Consider the following 15,291-nt stretch of genomic DNA (forward strand, 5'->3'; position numbering starts at 1 on the left):
TTTGTGGGAGAGAGACGCTGGGTTTGTGGGAGAGAGGCCCTGGGTTTGCAGGAGAGGTGCTGGGTTGTGAGAGAGTCGCTGGGTTTGTGCGAGAGAGGCGCTGGGTTTGTGGGAGAGAGGCGCTGGGTTTGTGGGAGAGAGACGCTGGGTTTGAGGGAGAGAGATGCTGGGTTTGAGGGAGAGAGATGCTGGGTTTGAGGGAGAGAGACGCTGGGTTTGAGGGAGAGAGATGCTGGGTTTGAGGGAGAGAGACGCTGGGTTTGTGGGAGAGAGGCGATGGGTTTGTGGGAGAGAGGCGATGGGTTTGTGGGAGAGATGCGCTGGGTTTGTGGGAGAGAGGCGATGGATTTGTGGGAGAGAGGCGCTGGGTTTGTGAGAGAGAGGCGCTGGGTTTGTGGGAGAGAGGCCCTGGGTTTGTAGAAGAGGCGCTGGGTTTGTGAGAGAGTCGCTGGGTTTGTGGGAGAGAGGCGCTGGGTTTGTGGGAGAGAGACGCTGGGTTTGTGGGAGAGAGGCCCTGGGTTTGCAGGAGAGGCGCTGGGTTGTGAGAGAGTTGCTGGGTTTGTGCGAGAGAGGCGCTGGGTTTGTGGGAGAGAGGCGCTGGGTTTGTGGGAGAGAGACGCTGGGTTTGAGGGAGAGAGATGCTGGCTTTGATGGAGAGAGATGCTGGGTTTGAGGGAGAGAGACGCTGGGTTCGAGGGAGAGAGATGCTGGGTTTGAGGGAGAGAGACGCTGGGTTTGAGGGAGAGAGGCGCTGGGTTTGAGGGAGAGAGACGCTGGGTTTGAGGGAGAGAGACGCTGGGTTTGAGGGAGAGAGATGCTGGGTTTGAGGGAGAGAGATGCTGGGTTTGAGGGAGAGAGACGCTGGGTTTGAGGGAGAGAGGCGCTGGGTTTGAGGGAGAGAGACGCTGGGTTTGTGGGAGAGAGACACTGGGTTTGAGGGAGAGAGGCGCTGGGTTTGTGGGAGAGATGCGCTGGGTTGTGGGAGAGGCGCTGGGTTTGTGTTAGAGGCGCTGGGTTTGTGGGAGAGATGCGCTGGGTTTGTGGGAGAGATGCGCTGGGTTTGTGGAAGAGAGGCGATGGGTTTGTGGGAGAGATGCGCTGGGTTTGTGGGAGAGGTGATGGATTTGTGGGAGAGAGACGCTGGGTTTGTGGGAGAGAGGCGATGGGTTTGTGGGAGAGAGGCGATGGGTTTGTGGGAGAGATGCGCTGGGTTTGTGGGAGAGAGGCGATGGGTTTGTGGGAGAGAGGCGCTGGGTTTGTGAGAGAGAGGCGCTGGGTTTGTGGGAGAGAGGCCCTGGGTTTGTAGAAGAGGCGCTGGGTTTGTGAGAGAGTCGCTGGGTTGGTGGGAGAGAGGCGCTGGGTTTGTGGGAGAGAGAAGCTGGGTTTGTGGGAGAGAGGCCCTGGGTTTGCAGGAGAGGCGCTGGGTTGTGAGAGAGTCGCTGGGTTTGTGCGAGAGAGGCGCTGGGTTTGTGGGAGAGAGGCGCTGGGTTTGTGGGAGAGAGACGCTGGGTTTGAGGGAGAGAGATGCTGGGTTTGAGGGAGAGAGATGCTGGGTTTGAGGGAGAGAGATGCTGCGTTTGAGGGAGAGAGATGCTGGGTTTGAGGGAGAGAGACGCTGGGTTTGAGGGAGAGAGGCGCTGGGTTTGAGGGAGAGAGAAGCTGGGTTTGAGGGAGAGAGACGCTGGGTTTGAGGGAGAGAGATGCTGGGTTTGAGGGAGAGAGATGCTGGGTTTGAGGGAGAGAGACGCTGGGTTTGAGGGAGAGAGGCGCTGGGTTTGAGGGAGAGAGACGCTGGGTTTGTGGGAGAGAGACACTGGGTTTGAGGGAGAGAGGCGCTGGGTTTGTGGGAGAGAGGCGCTGGGTTTGAGGGAGAGAGACGCTGGGTTTGTGGGAGAGAGATGCTGTGTTTGAGGGAGAGAGATGCTGGGTTTGAGGGAGAGAGACGCTGGGTTTGAGGGAGAGAGGCGCTGTGTTTGAGGGAGAGAGACGCTGGGTTTGTGGGAGAGACACGCTGGGTTTGAGGGAGAGAGACGCTGGGTTTGAGGGAGAGAGGCGCTGGGTTTGAGGGAGAGACGCCCTGGGTTTGTGGGAGAGGTGATGGATTTGTGGGAGAGAGACGCTGGGTTTGTGGGAGAGGCCCTGGGTTTGTGAGAGAGGTGATGGGTTTGTGGGAGAGAGACGCTGGGTTTGTGGGAGAGAGGCCCTGGGTTTGTGGGAGAGGTGATGGGTTTGTGGGAGAGAGACGCTGGGTTTGTGGGAGAGGGGCTGGGTTTGAGGGAGAGAGACGCTGGGTTTGAGGGAGAGAGGCGCTGGGTTTGAGGGAGAGAGACGCTGGGTTTGTGGGAGAGAGACACTGGGTTTGAGGGAGAGAGGCGCTGGGTTTGTGGGAGAGAGGCGCTGGGTTTGAGGGAGAGAGACGCTGGGTTTGTGGGAGAGAGATGCTGTGTTTGAGGGAGAGAGATGCTGGGTTTGAGGGAGAGAGACGCTGGGTTTGAGGGAGAGAGGCGCTGTGTTTGAGGGAGAGAGACGCTGGGTTTGTGGGAGAGACACGCTGGGTTTGAGGGAGAGAGATGCTGGGTTTGAGGGAGAGAGATGCTGGGTTTGAGGGAGAGAGATGCTGGGTTTGAGGGAGAGAGACGCTGGGTTTGAGGGAGAGAGGCGCTGGGTTTGAGGGAGAGAGACGCTGGGTTTGTGGGAGAGAGACACTGGGTTTGAGGGAGAGAGGCGCTGGGTTTGTGGGAGAGATGCGCTGGGTTGTGGGAGAGGCGCTGGGTTTGTGTTAGAGGCGCTGGGTTTGTGGGAGAGATGCGCTGGGTTTGTGGGAGAGATGCGCTGGGTTTGTGGAAGAGAGGCGATGGGTTTGTGGGAGAGATGCGCTGGGTTTGTGGGAGAGGTGATGGATTTGTGGGAGAGAGACGCTGGGTTTGTGGGAGAGAGGCGATGGGTTTGTGGGAGAGAGGCGATGGGTTTGTGGGAGAGATGCGCTGGGTTTGTGGGAGAGAGGCGATGGGTTTGTGGGAGAGAGGCGCTGGGTTTGTGAGAGAGAGGCGCTGGGTTTGTGAGAGAGAGGTGCTGGGTTTGTGGGAGAGAGGCCCTGGGATTGTAGAAGAGGCGCTGGGTTTGTGAGAGAGTCGCTGGGTTTGTGGGAGAGAGGCGCTGGGTTTGTGGGAGAGAGAAGCTGGGTTTGTGGGAGAGAGGCCCTGGGTTTGCAGGAGAGGCGCTGGGTTGTGAGAGAGTCGCTGGGTTTGTGCGAGAGAGGCGCTGGGTTTGTGGGAGAGAGGCGCTGGGTTTGTGGGAGAGAGACGCTGGGTTTGAGGGAGAGAGATGCTGGGTTTGAGGGAGAGAGATGCTGGGTTTGAGGGAGAGAGATGCTGGGTTTGAGGGAGAGAGATGCTGGGTTTGAGGGAGAGAGACGCTGGGTTTGAGGGAGAGAGGCGCTGGGTTTGAGGGAGAGAGAAGCTGGGTTTGAGGGAGAGAGACGCTGGGTTTGAGGGAGAGAGACGCTGGGTTTGAGGGAGAGAGATGCTGGGTTTGAGGGAGAGAGACGCTGGGTTTGAGGGAGAGAGGCGCTGGGTTTGAGGGAGAGAGACGCTGGGTTTGTGGGAGAGAGACACTGGGTTTGAGGGAGAGAGGCGCTGGGTTTGTGGGAGAGAGGCGCTGGGTTTGAGGGAGAGAGACGCTGGGTTTGTGGGAGAGAGATGCTGTGTTTGAGGGAGAGAGATGCTGGGTTTGAGGGAGAGAGACGCTGGGTTTGAGGGAGAGAGGCGCTGTGTTTGAGGGAGAGAGACGCTGGGTTTGTGGGAGAGACACGTTGGGTTTGAGGGAGAGAGACGCTGGGTTTGAGGGAGAGAGGCGCTGGGTTTGAGGGAGAGACGCCCTGGGTTTGTGGGAGAGGTGATGGATTTGTGGGAGAGAGACGCTGGGTTTGTGGGAGAGGCCCTGGGTTTGTGAGAGAGGTGATGGGTTTGTGGGAGAGAGACGCTGGGTTTGTGGGAGAGAGGGCCTGGGTTTGTGGGAGAGGTGATGGGTTTGTGGGAGAGAGACGCTGGGTTTGTGGGAGAGGGGCTGGGTTTGAGGGAGAGAGACGCTGGGTTTGAGGGAGAGAGGCGCTGGGTTTGAGGGAGAGAGACGCTGGGTTTGTGGGAGAGAGACACTGGGTTTGAGGGAGAGAGGCGCTGGGTTTGTGGGAGAGAGGCGCTGGGTTTGAGGGAGAGAGACGCTGGGTTTGTGGGAGAGAGATGCTGTGTTTGAGGGAGAGAGATGCTGGGTTTGAGGGAGAGAGACGCTGGGTTTGAGGGAGAGAGGCGCTGTGTTTGAGGGAGAGAGACGCTGGGTTTGTGGGAGAGACACGCTGGGTTTGAGGGAGAGAGATGCTGGGTTTGAGGGAGAGAGATGCTGGGTTTGAGGGAGAGAGATGCTGGGTTTGAGGGAGAGAGACGCTGGGTTTGAGGGAGAGAGGCGCTGGGTTTGAGGGAGAGAGACGCTGGGTTTGTGGGAGAGAGACACTGGGTTTGAGGGAGAGAGGCGCTGGGTTTGTGGGAGAGAGGCGCTGGGTTTGAGGGAGAGAGACGCTGGGTTTGTGGGAGAGAGATGCTGTGTTTGAGGGAGAGAGATGCTGGGTTTGAGGGAGAGAGACGCTGGGTTTGAGGGAGAGAGGCGCTGTGTTTGAGGGAGAGAGACGCTGGGTTTGAGGGAGAGAGATGCTGGGTTTGAGGGAGAGAGACGCTGGGTTTGAGGGAGAGAGGCGCTGGGTTTGAGGGAGAGACGCCCTGGGTTTGTGGGAGAGGTGATGGATTTGTGGGAGAGAGACGCTGGGTTTGTGGGAGAGGCCCTGGGTTTGTGGGAGAGGTGATGGGTTTGTGGGAGAGAGACGCTGGTTTTGTGGGAGAGAGGCCCTGGGTTTGTGGGAGAGGTGATGGGTTTGTGGGAGAGAGACGCTGGGTTTGTGGGAGAGGGGCTGGGTTTGTGGATGAGGCGCTGGGTTTGTGGGTGAGAGACGCTGGGTTTGTGGGAGAGGGGCTGGGTTTGTGGGAGAGAGGCCCTGGGTTTGTGGGAGAGGGGCTGGGTTTGTGGATGAGGCGCTGGGTTTGTGGGAGAGAGGCGCTGGGTTTGTGGGAGAGGGGCTGGGTTTGTGGATGAGGCGCTGGGTTTGTGGGATAGAGACGCTGGGTTTGAGGGAGAGAGATGCTGGGTTTGAGGGAGAGAGATGCTGGGTTTGAGGGAGAGAGACGCTGGGTTTGAGGGAGAGAGGCGCTGGGTTTGAGGGAGAGAGACGCTGGGTTTGAGGGAGAGAGACGCTGGGTTTGAGGGAGAGAGACGCTGGGTTTGAGGGAGAGAGATGCTGGGTTTGAGGGAGAGAGACGCTGGGTTTGAGGGAGAGAGGCGCTGGGTTTGAGGGAGAGAGACGCTGGGTTTGTGGGAGAGAGACACTGGGTTTGAGGGAGAGAGGCGCTGGGTTTGTGGGAGAGGCGCTGGGTTAGTGGGAGAGGGGCTGGGTTTGAGGGAGTGAGACGCTGTGTTTGAGGGAGAGAGATGCTGGGTTTGAGGGAGAGAGATGCTGGGGTTGAGGGAGAGAGACGCTGGGGTTTGAGAGAGAGATACGCTGGGGTTGAGGAAGAGGGACGCTGGGTTTGAGGGAGAGAGACGCTGGGTTTGAGGGAGAGAGACGCTGGGTTTGAGGGAGAGAGAAGCTGGGGTTTGGGGGAGAGAGACGCTGGGTTTGTGGGAGAGAGGCCCTGGGTTTGCAGGAGAGGCGCTGGGTTGTGAGAGAGTCGCTGGGTTTGTGCGAGAGAGGCGCTGGGTTTGTGGGAGAGAGGCGCTGGGTTTGTGGGAGAGATACGCTGGGTTTGAGGGAGAGAGATGCTGGGTTTGAGGGAGAGAGATGCTGGGTTTGAGGGAGAGAGACGCTGGGTTTGAGGGAGAGAGATGCTGGGTTTGAGGGAGAGAGACGCTGGGTTTGAGGGAGAGAGACGCTGGGTTTGAGGGAGAGAGACGCTGGGTTTGAGGGAGAGAGATGCTGGGTTTGAGGGAGAGAGATGCTGGGTTTGAGGGAGAGAGACGCTGGGTTTGAGGGAGAGAGGCGCTGGGTTTGAGGGAGAGAGACGCTGGGTTTGTGGGAGAGAGACACTGGGTTTGAGGGAGAGAGGCGCTGGGTTTGTGGGAGAGAGGCGCTGGGTTTGAGGGAGAGATACGCTGGGTTTGTGGGAGAGAGATGCTGTGTTTGAGGGAGAGAGATGCTGGGTTTGAGGGAGAGAGACGCTGGGTTTGAGGGAGAGAGGCGCTGGGTTTGAGGGAGAGAGACGCTGGGTTTGTGGGAGAGAGACACTGGGTTTGAGGGAGAGAGATGCTGGGTTTGAGGGAGAGAGACGCTGGGTTTGAGGGAGAGAAGCGCTGGGTTTGAGGGAGAGGCGCTGGGTTTGAGGGAGAGGCGCTGGGTTTGAGGGAGAGACGCCCTGGGTTTGTGTGAGAGGTGATGGATTTGTGGGAGAGAGACGCTGGGTTTGTGGGAGAGACACGCTGGGGTTGAGGGAGAGAGACGCTGGTTTTGTGGGAGAGAGGCGCTGGGTTTGAGGGAGAGACACGCTGGGGTTGAGGGACAGAGACGCTGGTTTTGTGGGAGAGAGGCGCTGGGTTTGTGGGAGAGAGGCGCTGGGTTTGAGGGAGAGAGACGCTGGGTTTGACGGAGAGAGGCCCTGGGTTTGAGGGAGGGAGGCGCTGGGTTTGAGGGAGAGAGGCGCTGGGTTTGAGAGTAAGAGGCGCTGGGTTTGAGGGAGAGGCATTCGGTTTGAGGGAGAGGCGCTGGGTTTGAGGGAGAGTGGCCCTCGGTTTGTGGGAGAGGTGATGGGTTTTTGGGAGAGAGACGCTGGGTTTGTGGGAGAGGCCCTGGGTTTGTGGGAGAGAGACGCTGGGATTGTGGGAGAGGCCAAGGGTGTGTGGGAGAGGCACTGGGTTTGTAGGGGAGTCGCTGGGTTTCAGGGAGAGAGGCGCTGGGTTTGAGGGAGAGACGCTGGGTTTCATGGAGAGAGACGCTGGGTTTGAGGGAGGGAGACGCTGGGTTTGAGGGAGAGAGACGCTGGGTTTGAGGGAGAGAGACGCTGGGTTTGAGGGAGCGAGGCGCTGGGTTTGTGGGAGAGGTGATGGGTTTGTGGGAGAGGGGCTGGGTTTGTGGATGAGGCGATGGGTTTGTGGGTGAGAGACGCTGGGTTTGTGAGAAATGCGCCGGGTTTGTGGGAGAGGCGCCAGGTTTGTGGGACAGTCCCTGGGATTGTGGATGAGGGGCTGTCTTTGATGGAGAGTCGCTGGGTTTGTGGGAGAGGCGCAGGATAAGTGGTAGAGAGGCGCTGGGTTTGTGGGAGAGGCGCTGGGTTTGTGGGAGAGGCGCAGGGTTTGTGGGAGAGGCGCAGGGTTTGTGGGAGAGGGGCTGGGTTTGTGGATGAGGCGCTGGGTTTGAGGGAGAGAGACCCTGGGTTTGTGGGAGAGGGGCTGGGTTTGTGGATGAGGCGATGGGTTTGTGGGAGAGGCGCTGGGTTTGTGGGTGAGAGGGGCTGGGTTTGTGGATGAGGCGATGTGTTTTTGGGAGAGAGGCCCTGGGTTTGAGGGAGAGAGACGCTGGGTTTGAGGGAGAGAGACGCTGGGGTTGAGGGAGAGAGACGCTGGGGTTTGAGCGAGAGAGACGCTGGGGTTGATGGAGAGAGACACTGGGTTTGAGGGAGAGAGACGCTGGGTTTGAGGGAGCGAGACGCTAGGGTTGAGGGAGAGAGACGCTGGGTTTGAGGCAGAGAGACGCTGGGTTTGAGGGAGAGAGAGGCTGGGTTTGAGGGAGAGAGACGCGTGGGTTGAGGGAGAGACACGCTGGGGTTGAGGGAGAGAGACGCTGGTTTTGTGGGAGAGAGGCGTTGGGTTTGTGGGAGAGAGGCGCTGGGTTTGTGGGAGAGGCGCTGGGTTTGTAGAAGAGTCGCTAGGTTTGTGGGAGAGAGTCGCTGGGTTTGAGGGAGAGAGACGCTGTGTTTGAGGAACAGAGACGCTGGGTTTGAGGGAGAGAGGCGCTGGGTTTGAGGGAGAGAGGCGCTGGGTTTGAGGGAGAGAGGCGCTGGGTTTGAGAGAGAGAGGCGCTGGGTTTGAGGGAGAGGCGCTGGGTTTGAGGGAGAGAGGCGCTGGGTTTGAGAGAGAGAGGCGCTTGGTTTGAGGGAGAGAGGCGCTGGGTTTGAGGGAGAGAGGCGCTGGGTTTGAGGGAGAGAGGCGCTGGGTTTGAGGGAGAGAGGCGCTGGGTTTGAGGGAGAGAGGCGCTGGGTTTGAGAGAGAGAGGCGCTGGGTTTGAGGGAGAGAGGCCCTGGGTTTGTGGGAGAGGCGATAGGTTTGTGGGCGAGAGACGCTGGGTTTGTGGGAGAGGCCCTGGGTTTGTGGGAATGACGCTGTGTTTGTGGGAGAGGCCAATGGTGTGTGGGAGAGGCACTGGGTTTGTAGGAGAGTCACTGGGTTTGAGGGAGAGTGACCCTGGGATTGAGGGAGAGAGACGCTAGGTTTGAGGGAGAGAGACGCAGGGTTTGAGGGTGCGAGACGCTGGGGTTGAGGGAGAGAGACGCTGGGTTTGAGGGAGAGAGACGCTGGGTTTGAGGGAGCGAGATGCTAGGGTTGAGGGAGAGAGGCGATGGGTTTGTGGGAGAGAGGCGATGGGTTTGTGGGAGAGAGGCGCTGGGTTTGTGAGAGAGAGGCGCTGCGTTTGAGGGAGAGAGACGCTGGGTTTGAGAGAGAGAGACGCTGGGTTTGTTGAAGAGTCGCTGGGTTTGTGAGAGAGTCGCTGGGTTTGTGGGAGAGAGACGCTGGGTTTGTGGGAGAGATACACTGGGTTTGAGGGAGAGAGATGCTGGGTTTGAGAAAGAGAGATGCTGGGTTTGAGGGAGAGAGGCGCTGGGTTTGAGGGAGAGGCGTTGGGTTTGAGGGAGAGGCGCTGGGTTTGTGGGAGAGAGACGCTGGGTTTGTGGGGGAGAGCCCCTGGGTTTGTGGGAGAGGCTCTGGGTTTGTGGGAGAGGGGCTGGGTTAGTGGATGAGGCGCAGGGTTTGTGGGAGAGAGGCGCTGGTTTTGTGGGAGAGGCGCTGGGTTTGTGGGAGCGGGGCTGGGTTTGTGGATGAGGCGATGGGTTTGAGAGAGAGAGGCCCTGGGTTTGTACGAGAGGGGGTGGGTTTGTGGATGAGGCGATGGGTTTGTGGGTGAGACGAGCTGGGTTTGTGGCTGAGGCGATGTGTTTTTGGGAGACAGACGCTGGGTTTGCGGGAAATGCGCCAGGTTTGTGGGAAAGTCCCTGGGATGGTGGATGAGGGGCTGACTTTGAGGGAGAGTCGCTGGGTTTGTGGGAGAGGCGCAGGATATGTGGTAGAGAGGCGCAGGGTTTGTGGGAGAGGGGCTTGGTTTGTGGATGAGGCGCTGGGTTTGAGGGAGAGAGGCCCTGGGTTTGTAGGAGAGGGGCTGGGTGTGTGGCTGAGGCGCTGGGTTTGTGGGAGAGAGACGCTGGGTTTGTGGGAGAGAGGCCCTGGGTTTGTGGGAGAGGCGCTGGGTTTGTGGGAGAGGCGCTGGGTTTGTGGGAGAGGGGCTGGGTTTGAGGGAGTGAGACGCTGTGTTTGAGGGAGAGAGATGCTGGGTTTGAGGGAGAGAGATGCTGGGGTTGAGGGATAGAGACGCTGGGGTTTGTGGGAGAGGTGATGGGTTTGTGGGAGAGGGGCTGGGTTTGTGGATGAGGCGATGGGTTTGTGGGTGAGAGACGCTGGGTTTGTGAGAAATGCGCCGGGTTTGTGGGAGAGGCGCCAGGTTTGTGGGACAGTCCCTGGGATTGTGGATGAGGGGCTGTCTTTGATGGAGAGTCGCTGGGTTTGTGGGAGAGGCGCAGGATAAGTGGTAGAGAGGCGCTGGGTTTGTGGGAGAGGCGCTGGGTTTGTGGGAGAGGCGCAGGGTTTGTGGGAGAGGCGCAGGGTTTGTGGGAGAGGGGCTGGGTTTGTGGATGAGGCGCTGGGTTTGAGGGAGAGAGACCCTGGGTTTGTAGGAGAGGGGCTGGGTTTGTGGATGAGGCGATGGGTTTGTGGGAGAGGCGCTGGGTTTGTGGGGGAGAGGGGCTGGGTTTGTGGATGAGGCGATGTGTTTTTGGGAGAGAGGCCCTGGGTTTGAGGGAGAGAGACGCTGGGTTTGAGGGAGAGAGACGCTGGGGTTGAGGGAGAGAGACGCTGGGGTTTGAGCGAGAGAGACGCTGGGGTTGATGGAGAGAGACACTGGGTTTGAGGGAGAGAGACGCTGGGTTTGAGGGAGCGAGATGCTGGGTTTGAGGCAGAGAGACGCTGGGTTTGAGGGAGAGAGAGGCTGGGTTTGAGGGAGAGAGACGCGTGGGTTGAGGGAGAGACCCGCTGGGGTTGAGGGAGAGAGACGCTGGTTTTGTGGGAGAGAGGCGTTGGGTTTGTGGGAGAGAGGCGCTGGGTTTGTGGGAGAGGCGCTGGGTTTGAGGGAGAGAGACGCTGTGTTTGAGGAACAGAGACGCTGGGTTTGAGGGAGAAAGGCGCTGGGTTTGAGGGAGAGAGGCGCTGGGTTTGAGGGAGAGAGGCGCTGGGTTTGAGAGAGAGAGGCGCTGGGTTTGAGGGAGAGGCGCTGGGTTTGAGGGAGAGAGGCGCTGGGTTTGAGAGAGAGAGGCGCTGGGTTTGAAGGAGAGAGGCGCTTGGTTTGAGGGAGAGAGGCGCTGGGTTTGAGGGAGAGAGGCGCTGGGTTTGTGAGAGAGGCGCTGGGTTTGAGGGAGAGAGGCGCTGGGTTTGAGGGAGAGAGGCGCTGGGTTTGAGAGAGAGAGGCGCTGGGTTTGAGGGAGAGAGGCCCTGGGTTTGTGGGAGAGGCCCTGGGTTTGTGGGAATGACGCTGTGTTTGTGGGAGAGGCCAATGGTGTGTGGGAGAGGCACTGGGTTTGTAGGAGAGTCACTGGGTTTGAGGGAGAGTGACCCTGGGATTGAGGGAGATTGACGCTAGGTTTGAGGGAGAGAGACGCAGGGTTTGAGGGTGCGAGACGCTGGGGTTGAGGGAGAGAGACGCTGGGTTTGAGGGAGAGAGACGCTGGGTTTGAGGGAGCGAGATGCTAGGGTTGAGGGAGAGAGGCGATGGGTTTGTGGGAGAGAGGCGATGGGTTTGTGGGAGAGAGGCGCTGGGTTTGTGAGAGAGAGGCGCTGCGTTTGAGGGAGAGAGACGCTGGGTTTGAGAGAGAGAGACGCTGGGTTTGTTGAAGAGTCGCTGGGTTTGTGAGAGAGTCGCTGGGTTTGTGGGAGAGAGACGCTGGGTTTGTGGGAGAGATACACTGGGTTTGAGGGAGAGAGATGCTGGGTTTGAGAAAGAGAGATGCTGGGTTTGAGGGAGAGAGGCGCTGGGTTTGAGGGAGAGGCGCTGGGTTTGAGGGAGAGGCGCTGGGTTTGTGGGAGAGAGACGCTGGGTTTGTGGGGGAGAGCCCCTGGGTTTGTGGGAGAGGCTCTGGGTTTGTGGGAGAGGGGCTGGGTTAGTGGATGAGGCGCAGGGTTTGTGGGAGAGAGGCGCTGGTTTTGTGGGAGAGGCGCTGGGTTTGTGGGAGCGGGGCTGAGTTTGTGGATGAGGCGATGGGTTTGTGGGTGAGAGGCCCTGGGTTTGTACGAGAGGGGGTGGGTTTGTGGATGAGGCGATGGGTTTGTGGGTGAGACGAGCTGGGTTTGTGGCTGAGGCGATGTGTTTTTGGGAGACAGACGCTGGGTTTGCGGGAAATGCGCCAGGTTTGTGGGAAAGTCCCTGGGATGGTGGATGAGGGGCTGACTTTCAGGGAGAATCGCTGGGTTTGTGGGAGAGGCGCAGGATATGTGGTAGAGAGGCGCAGGGTTTGTGGGAGAGGGGCTTGGTTTGTGGATGAGGCGCTGGGTTTGAGGGAGAGAGGCCCTGGGTTTGTAGGAGAGGGGCTGGGTTTGTGGATGAGGCGATGGGTTTGTGGGTGAGAGATGCTGGGTTTGTGGGAGAGGCGATGTATTTTTGGGAGAGAGGCCCTAGGTTTGAGGGAGAGCGACGCTGGGTTTGAGGGAGAGAGACGCTGGGTTTGAGGGAGAGAGACGCTGGGGTTGAGGGAGAGAGACGCTGGGGATTGAGCGAGAGAGACGCTGGGGTTGATGGAGAGAAACGCTGGGTTTGATGGAGACAGAAGCTGGGGTTTGAGGGAGAGTGACGCTGGGGTCTGAGGGAGAGAGACGCTGGGGTTTGAGAGAGAGAGACGCTGGGGTTGAGGAAGAGAGACGCTGGGTTTGAGGGAGAGAGACGCGGGGTTTGAGGGAGCGAGACGCTAGGGTTGATGGAGAGAGACGCGTGGGTTTGAGGGAGAGACACGCTGGGGTTGAGGGAGAGAGACGCTGGTTTTGTGGGAGAGAGGCGCTGGGTTTGAGGGAGAGAGACGCTGGGTTTGAGGGAGAGAGACGCTGGGTTTGACGGAGAGAGGCCCTGGGTTTGAGGGAGAGAGGCGCTGGGTTTGAGGGAGAGAGGCGCTGGGTTTGAGAGAGAGAGGCGCTGGGTTTGAGGGAGAGGCGCTGGGTTTGAGGGAGAGGCGCTGGGTTTGAGGTAGAGGCGCTGGGTTTGAGGGAGAGTGGCCCTCGGTTTGTGGGAGAGGTGATGGGTTTTTGGGAGAGAGACGCTGGGTTTGTGGGAGAGGCCCTGGGTTTGTGGGAATTACGCTGGGATTGTGGGAGAGGCCAAGGGTGTGTGGGAGAGGCACTGGGTTTGTAGGAGAGTCGCTGGGTTTCAGGGAGAGAGGCGCTGGGTTTGAGGGAGAGACGCTGGGTTTGAGGGAGAGAGACGCTGGGTTTGAGGGAGAGAGACGCTGGGTTTGAGGGAGAGAGACGCTGGGTTTGAGGGAGCGAGGCGCTGGGTTTGAGGGAGAGGCGCTGGGTTTGTGGGAGAGAGACGCTGGGTTTGTGGGAGAGGTGATGGGTTTGTGGGAGAGGGTCTGGGTTTGTGGATGAGGCGATGGGTTTGTGGGTGAGAGTGGCTGGGTTTGTGGATGAGGTGATGTGTTTTTGGGAGAGAGACGCTGGGTTTGTGAGAAATGCGCCGGGTTTGTGGGAGAGGGGCTTGGTTTGTGGATGAGGCGATGGGTTTGAGGGAGAGAGGCCCTGGGTTTGTAGGAGAGGGGCTGGGTTTGTGGATGAGGCGATGGGTTTGTGGGTGAGAGATGCTGGGTTTGTGGGAGAGGCGCTGGGTTTGTGGGAGAGGCTCTGGGTTTGTGGGTGAGAGGGGCTGGGTTTGTGGATGAGGCGAAGTGTTTTTGGGAGAGAGGCCCTGGGTTTGAGGGAGAGAGGCCCTGGGTTTGTAGGAGAGGGGCTGGGTTTGTGGATGAGACGCTGGGTTTGAGGGAGAGAGACGCTGGGGTTGAGGGAGAGAGACGCTGGGGATTGAGCGAGAGAGACGCTGGGGTTGATGGAGAGAAACGCTGGGTTTGATGGAGACAGAAGCTGGGGTTTGAGGGAGAGTGACGCTGGGGTCTGAGGGAGAGAGACGCTGGGGTTTGAGAGAGAGAGACGCTGGGGTTGAGGAAGAGAGACGCTGGGTTTGAGGGAGAGAGACGCGGGGTTTGAGGGAGCGAGACGCTAGGGTTGATGGAGAGAGACGCTGGGTTTGAGGGAGAGAGACGCTGGGTTTGAGGGAGAGAGACGCGTGGGTTTGAGGGAGAGACACGCTGGGGTTGAGGGAGAGAGACGCTGGTTTTGTGGGAGAGAGGCGCTGGGTTTGTGGGAGAGAGGCGCTGGGTTTGTGGGAGAGAGGCGCTGGGTTTGAGGGAGAGAGACGCTGGGTTTGAGGGAGAGAGACGCTGGGTTTGACGGAGAGAGGCCCTGGGTTTGAGGGAGAGAGGCGCTGGGTTTGAGGGAGAGAGGCGCTGGGTTTGAGAGAGAGAGGCGCTGGGTTTGAGGGAGAGGCGCTGGGTTTGAGGGAGAGGCGCTGGGTTTGAGGTAGAGGCGCTGGGTTTGAGGGAGAGTGGCCCTCGGTTTGTGGGAGAGGTGATGGGTTTTTGGGAGAGAGACGCTGGGTTTGTGGGAGAGGCCCTGGGTTTGTGGGAATTACGCTGGGATTGTGGGAGAGGCCAAGGGTGTGTGGGAGAGGCACTGGGTTTGTAGGAGAGTCGCTGGGTTTCAGGGAGAGAGGCGTTATGTTTGAGGGAGAGACGCTGGGTTTGAGGGAGAGAGACGCTGGGTTTGAGGGAGAGAGACGCTGGGTTTGAGGGAGAGAGACGCTGGGTTTGAGGGAGCGAGGCGCTGGGTTTGAGGGAGAGGCGCTGGGTTTGTGGGAGAGAGACGCTGGGTTTGTGGGAGAGGTGATGGGTTTGTGGGAGAGGGTCTGGGTTTGTGGATGAGGCGATGGGTTTGTGGGTGAGAGTGGCTGGGTTTGTGGATGAGGTGATGTGTTTTTGGGAGAGAGACGCTGGGTTTGTGAGAAATGCGCCGGGTTTGTGGGAGAGGGGCTTGGTTTGTGGATGAGGCGATGGTTTTGAGGGAGAGAGGCCCTGGGTTTGTAGGAGAGGGGCTGGGTTTGTGGATGAGGCGATGGGTTTGTGGGTGAGAGATGCTGGGTTTGTGGGAGAGGCGCTGGGTTTGTGGGAGAGGCTCTGGGTTTGTGGGTGAGAGGGGCTGGGTTTGTGGATGAGGCGATGTGTTTTTGGGAGAGAGGCCCTGGGTATGAGGGAGAGAGACACTGGGGTTGAGGGAGAGAGACGCTGGGGTTGAGGGAGAGAGACACTGGGGTTGAGGGAGAGAGACGCTGGGTTTGAGGGAGAGAGACGCTGGGTTTGAGGGAGAGAGACGCTGGGGTTGAGGGAGAGAGAAGCTGGGTTTGATGGAGAGAGAAGCTGGGGTTTGAGGGAGAGTGACGCTGGGGTCTGAGGGAGAGAGACGCTGGGTTTGATGGAGAGAGAAGCTGGGGTTTGAGGGAGAGTGACGCTGGGGTCTGAGGGAGAGAGACGCTGGGTTTGTGGGAGAGAGACGCTGGGGTTGAGGGAGAGAGACGATGGGTTTGATGGAGAGAGAAGCTGGGGTTTGAGGGAGAGTGACGCTGGGGTTTGAGAGAGAGAGACGCTGGGGTTGAGGGAGAGAGACGCTGGGTTTGAGGGAGAGAGACGCGGGGTTTGAGGGTGCGAGACGCTAGGGTTGAGGGAGAGAGACGCTGGGTTTGAGGGAGAGAGACGCTGGGTTTGAGGGAGAGAGACGCTGGGGTTGAGGGAGAGAGACGCTGGGTTTGAGGGAGAGAGACGCTGGGGTTGAGGGAGAGAGACGCTGGGG

Source organism: Heterodontus francisci, chromosome 11 (assembly GCF_036365525.1).
Source record: "Heterodontus francisci isolate sHetFra1 chromosome 11, sHetFra1.hap1, whole genome shotgun sequence".
Lineage (NCBI taxonomy): Eukaryota > Metazoa > Chordata > Chondrichthyes > Heterodontiformes > Heterodontidae > Heterodontus > Heterodontus francisci.